Source organism: Trifolium pratense, linkage group LG6 (assembly GCF_020283565.1).
Source record: "Trifolium pratense cultivar HEN17-A07 linkage group LG6, ARS_RC_1.1, whole genome shotgun sequence".
Classification (NCBI taxonomy): domain Eukaryota; kingdom Viridiplantae; phylum Streptophyta; class Magnoliopsida; order Fabales; family Fabaceae; genus Trifolium; species Trifolium pratense.
This window is the reverse complement of record NC_060064.1, coordinates 9,620,071-9,626,644: the sequence shown is the minus strand read 5'-3', so window position 1 is coordinate 9,626,644 and position 6,574 is coordinate 9,620,071. Positions and strand designations below refer to the sequence as shown.

Sequence of the window (6,574 nt, the reverse complement as noted above, 5' to 3'; positions counted from 1 at the left end):
CATATCTTCGCTTGAGTGTTAGCGACGCTAAATTTGATGAATAATATAATTGTTTTGTCTCTAATTTGCGTTGTTATTTTAACTTTTTCTAGTGATTTTAAGCAATAACATTATTTAACAAAAAATTTCTAACAATTGTTTTAATCTTAGGTTCTGGTTTTCAATCTGTTCAAAGCTATGGTTTCGGATGGTTCAACATGAGAATTAAGTTGCCTAAAAAGGATTCAACTGCCGTGATCACTACCTTTTATGTACTTTTTCTTATATATCAATATTATTGTGATTTTATTTTTGCACGTATATATATATATATATATATATATATATATATATATATATATATATATATGAATTTATTCTAATTCATAGTATTAGTTTACACTTTAAACTTAAATAATTTTATTATTGCTTCTCAATTTCTATTTGTTGCAGTTGATTTCTGATACCGGGCCTACTCGAGATGAAATTGACTTTGAATTTTTAGGTGGCAATCTTAATCAACCTCCTATATTGCACACAAACATTTATATTAATGGGCAAGATTTTCATGATTACACACTTCTTTTGAATGAAAAACACATAGTGTATGTAACAATATTCTCATTATTCTTCTCTTTTTTTCTTGCCTTGTATTATTTTTTGTTCCTGTAGAATTATTATTTTTTATCTTTTTTGTAAGGATTTGAAAAAACTCAAAATTTCACATTAGGATCAGGGACGGATCCAGGAATCTATAAAACGGGGGGCCGGAATAATTAAATAATAAATATTAAATAAATCATAATCATAATTATAATAGTACTTAAATATATTCAACAAAAAATAAAAAATACATTACATTGTTTATCTAAATTGTACACGATATTGCTCTATATCATAAAATTCATCAACAACTGAATCTGTATTAATTAGTTTGAAATTCATTTTCTATCTTGTTTCTCAACCTAATTTTCACAATCTTCATAGCAGAAAATAATCTCTCACTTATAGCAAACAATCAGAACTAACTTAATCGAATTTCGACTTTAATAGTGTCTAATACATATTATCAAAATATTTTAAAGTAGTAAATTGTTACAATTACTATGTTGTGGGTGCATGATTTGCGTCAATCAATCATTACTAATCTTTTAACACATCTCTCAAATATTAATTTATGTGTACATATATATCAGGAACAAGTATATGAAAGAAAAAAAAAATATGACAAGAGGGGGTGGCCTCAGCCCCTACTTGCCCCCCCTTATGTCCGTCCCTGATTAGGATGATATTAGGCTTAAATAGAATTTATAAACCCCATGTGATTAATTTGACATTATAACTTAATATTCTCCTTTAAATATAAGTTAGATTAAACCATATTTTTGTGATTGAAAAATATGTATAAAATATTAGGTACGTATGTTTGGATTGAAATATTTTAGAAAGGTGGAGAGGGCTTACTTTTCTCTTTTAAATTATTGGCACTATAAAATATTTTTTAAAATTAATTAACTGCAATTGAAATATTATACAATTATTCATCATATTGTTCTCTGATTTTATTTATTTTTAAAATATCAAATATATTTTAAAATATGGACTTAGCCTTTAAAACCCTACCAATCAGACTATTAGATATAATGAATTTTCCAAAAATAGTTGAGATGACCTTTTGAAATCAAATTGAAGATCCTTAATAATTGTATGTACTTTTTTTATATGAAAATAATTGAAGATCTTAGTTTGCAAATCTAAATATTAGTTTGTTATATGAAATGTTTCAGATTTTTTGTGGATGGCACACCTATAAGAGTGTTCAAGAATAGCAAAGATAAAGGAGGAAGTTATCGAACACAAGCAATGAAGGTTTATGCAACAATATGGACTAATCCATGGGGCTCTAATGGAGTTCCATTTAACTGGAATGATGCACCCTTTGAAGCTCACTATAGATCATTTGGCATCAATGCTTGCCAAGCACAAAGCACTAATCTTCAACCATGTAATTATTCCTCTAAGTATTGGTGGAATGCTCAGAAGTTTTTGGAGCTAAACCCTCTTCAAAAACAAGCCTACAACAACGTCCGAAACAACTATTTATTATATAATTATTGTACTAAACAAACAACCACTAAGTCCTGAGTATCAAGTTTGAGTGTCAAGGTTTACCTATAGACTAACTCAATAGGATTTCATTAGGATTTAATTTTTTTTTTCTTCTGTTTATTGTCAAAAACGAAATTTGTTTCTGTTTAGAATAGTTTATGATTTGTTTTTTATTTAGAGATATAATTTAAGAATATATTTTATATTGATTACACTATTTTATGATTTGTTTTTTAATCCTTAGTTCAAACAAGTAATTTGTTTTATATTTTCTATTTTCAGTAATAATACTGCTATTGATTACAGATGACACACTCATATCAAAACATTTGGTAAGGATTGATTAAAAAAAATATTTGGTAAGAAAATACTACAATGACGAAAGAAAAAGTATTTAAAAAAGAGATTTAGTAAGAAGGTACTATATATAATCAGTAAAAACAAAAAAGTAGTGGATAAACAGAAAGTTAAATTTGAGAAAAAGAAATCATAGTAGTATTGAAATTTTCCTTCGTTTTATATTATAAATAAATAAAAAAATTCATACTTATTAAGAAAAGTAAAATAGAATAATTTAAAATATGAATTTTTGTGTTTTAATAAGTTTCATGGGAAAAAGAATTTACAAACACGTTATTACCCGTGATTTGAGTCCTTTTTTTCAAAATTTTTTCTACACATGGCATGTCCAAAAGGTTTCTCTTCTCATATGGCTTTGACAATTAATTCACATAATTCACATGAGAAACCAAAAATTCAAATTCTACATAGACAATTGATGATATATAGTTGTACCATTAATACTAATAATATGCAAAATTGGACGTTATTAAAAACATTCTATAACGAAATAGGCGATGCAACCTTCTATTAATAGTTGTACAAAAAATTCACATCGTTAAGCAATATTCTTTTTATTGCAAACATTAATTTTATTATATTTATTGTACCGTAAAAATATCCAAAGCTGTAATAGGCCATATTTTCAACAATAAAAAAATTTTAAAAAAAAATGACTTTATTTCCTTAAAGAGTATGACTAAATTCTTGTTTTTGTTAAAAAAAAAAAGAATAATTATCTGCGATTACAAGTAATACTTATACAATGATACAATGTTTCATTTAAATTACAAGTTAATAAAAACCCCCAAATTGTTTATCCCCACGCACGCATCAAGCAAAAGCACCAATCATGATCATCTCCTTGAGTACCTAAAATGTTAATTGTAAGGGTCAATTTCCTTATCCAAATTGAATCATACTCACCATAAGAAAAATGCCATAAAATAATAACAAAACACTTCATCAATCAAAAGATTTCTAAAAAAAAATATATAATTATTTATTTTCCAAGAAAAAGTAGTCGAATAACTTCTCAACCAATAAACAATTGGGCACATAATGGCAAACTATCTCTCTTAGACGATCAACCATAAGCATATCAACTCAACAATTAATAAAATGAAACAACTCATAACAACAACAAGGGCAACACGACAAACGGCAGGTCAACTGCCACCGTAGCAACACGACAAACGACAGCTAATCGACCACCATAGCAATCAAGGCAACAACGACAATTTATTATTAATACAACAACATAATCACACGCCTTATAAGTATCAACTCCATTAAATTTGATTCAACTATGTCAATTCTAAATCAAATATTTTGAATATAATCCTTTTCTACACTAAATCAATATGACTAGCGACAAGAACAGATAACTTAATCCTCTCTATACTTTTATTCATATTTTCCTTGATTTATATACTGAACTTTTAATGGATTTTAACAAACCACAAACTAAATATATCATAAATCAAATCATCATCAACTCACTTCTCAAACAACAACACACTTCAAACAAAACTAGTTTATTTCTATTAGTTTATTTTTAATTATTTCTTTTAAAAGATAAATGTCCTATTACCACTTCACAACACAATCCTTACGTAGTATGAATTTATGGGAAAAAACCCTTACCTTAGATGCTTTCCTTCCAAGCACAATACAAGGCTAAATTCGCAACTATAGTTTACACACGTTATCTCTCGTTCCAAAGTTTGGTTCGACGATCCAAGGTTGAAAACGATGAACTATTTGTTGAGATGCTAACAAATTAGATTGGGGGAGAATAAAATTTATAACAAAGCTTTGTGGTCACTTGAAATGATAAGGTAGGCTTCATCTCTGTTATTTGTTTGTTTGGCATATATAATCAAATTTATGAGATAGAAATTTTGTTTAATAGCTTGGTTATCCTCCATGACAATAAGTGTCTTTCAATTTATTCAAGAAGATAGGGACACAGGGGTTACGGTTTCATCATTATGGAGTAATGAAAATAAATTGCAAGTTGTATAATAGTGTATGATTCATTCCTTTCCTAACTGCTAGACAAGACAATAATGAAGTATGAATAATAATTATTTATTAGCTCATAAAACGTGTGATTAAGAAAATGCAAATATACCGGCCGAATTTTAGGTACATAGAGAGGATTGATATCATGGTCATGTCACTAACCAAATTTACTCTTTATTTTTCTCCATTTATTTAATTTACCAAAATTTCTCTAATTATAATTAAATTATTTATTCTCACTATCCCTCTATCCCATCTCCTTACTCTAAATTCTCAATAATTAACTCGTTCGACATATATTTTTACCGAAATTAATTAAATAATAACGAAATAACTATTCCTAAATTTCGGGGCGTTACAAAAGCAATGTTTTATATTGGATTTAATCATTTATTATATTTTATTTGCAGATGTATAGAAAGACTATGAAAGGAATGCATTAAGACCAACTTGGTTGCGATAGAACTTGACGGGATCAATTATATTCTTTTCTTAGAGTGGATTAAATTTATTTGATTACGTTAAGATTATTTTCTGTATTAATTTTTTATTTATTTAGAGAAGACCAATAATTTGTACCAAAAAAAGAAGAAAAAGAGAAGACCAATAATAAAGAGGAGTAAGAGAATTGTTCAAAAAAAAAAAGGAGGAAAATAGTACAATTATTTTAAGACATTTATACGGGATTTTAAGACATTCTCCTATTTTTTTAATTAAATTTCCTATTTTTTTATCTATTTTATTTTTTATATTTTTTATCGTGGTTATATACTTTTATTTTAAGACATTTATACAGGATTTTATACTTTTACTCATATATTAATACATAGACCTATTTTTTTTGTATTTTTATGTGGCCTGTGTTCTTTTTATTTTGTTATTTATATATGATCTATTTTTTTATTTATGTGAGAAATTTGCACATGTATTATTTGGGGATATATATGCACATGGCGGTCGAACTATTAATTATCAGAGAATTCTTCCCCTAAGAACAAGATGGTAAATACCAAAAAGTATATATTTTTGATAAACGAATACCAAAAAAAAATATTATTATAGGAACCGTATGTTTGTTCATATATTAATACAAAGACATATTTTTTATTTATAATATATACTAGGTTCTATATTTATTTTATTCGGAGGATATTGATGTGAAAATTAACTAATATAAGATATATTATGATAATTTTTTTAGGATTTTTGTTTAATATTTATTTTACTATCAAATTTAACTTTTTTTTTTTGTTTGTTTGGGTTTTTTTTTACCCGTGCTTGGCACGGGTCCGGATACTAGTTAAAGTTGAATGCACACTTTCGTGACTTCTAGAATTAATTTAGATGAAATAAATTTAGGCACCATTAAAATTAATTGTTGGCTCACTTCAAATCTCATAGGGAAGCATTAACAGTTAATGAAGCTTTAAACATCTCACATAGGGATGACAATGGGTAGGGTACTATAGTATCCATTCTCATACCCGCAGTTTGAAAAAATACACGTACGCATCCTCATATCTGCGTAGGTAACAATCTTTGTACCCATGTCTATACCCTCTGGGTATTCAAGTACCCATACTCGTACCCGTTACCCGCATTTTTGCTAAAAATAAATTGATCAATTATAAAATATCATATCATTTTAATAAAATTAATAAAAATTCAGAGATTTTAGTGTTGACTCATTAAAATCATAAACAAAATTATTATTAATCTCGTGATAAAGTTCATATCCTTATTGACATACTCATATCGTGTTTGCACTATATTATAAATAAATATTTTTATTAAAAATGTGTAATAGTTTAATAGTGTTGTATTTTTTAAAAATTGATATACATATATTATTATATGATAATATAAATAAAATAAATAAATATATACTATATGGGTATGGGGCGGGGTGGGTACTAAGGTATCTGTATCTGCACTCATACCCGTTCATTTTTGCGAGTAATTACCCATACTCGTCCCCGTTCCCAAAATGCGGGTTTTTACCCTACCCATTGTGGGTATTTTTTGCGGATACCCATTGGGTATGAGTCCAATTGCCATCCCTAATCTCACAGTTGAAATCTAATGGAGAACTCCAAATTTGAGTTCTTAAATTAGTCTC

At 27.2% G+C, this 6,574-nt stretch overlaps 1 long non-coding RNA gene across 1 annotated transcript; it reads right to left on the bottom strand.

Annotated features, from left to right (window-relative positions):
• Positions 1-3,151: 3,151 nt before the first annotated feature.
• Positions 3,152-4,535, bottom strand: LOC123888167. Its single transcript, XR_006801995.1, has 2 exons — positions 4,075-4,535; positions 3,152-3,300 (listed from the first exon to the last, which is right to left on the bottom strand). It is a non-coding gene; the product is annotated as an uncharacterized LOC123888167 (long non-coding RNA).
• Positions 4,536-6,574: the final 2,039 nt, after the last annotated feature.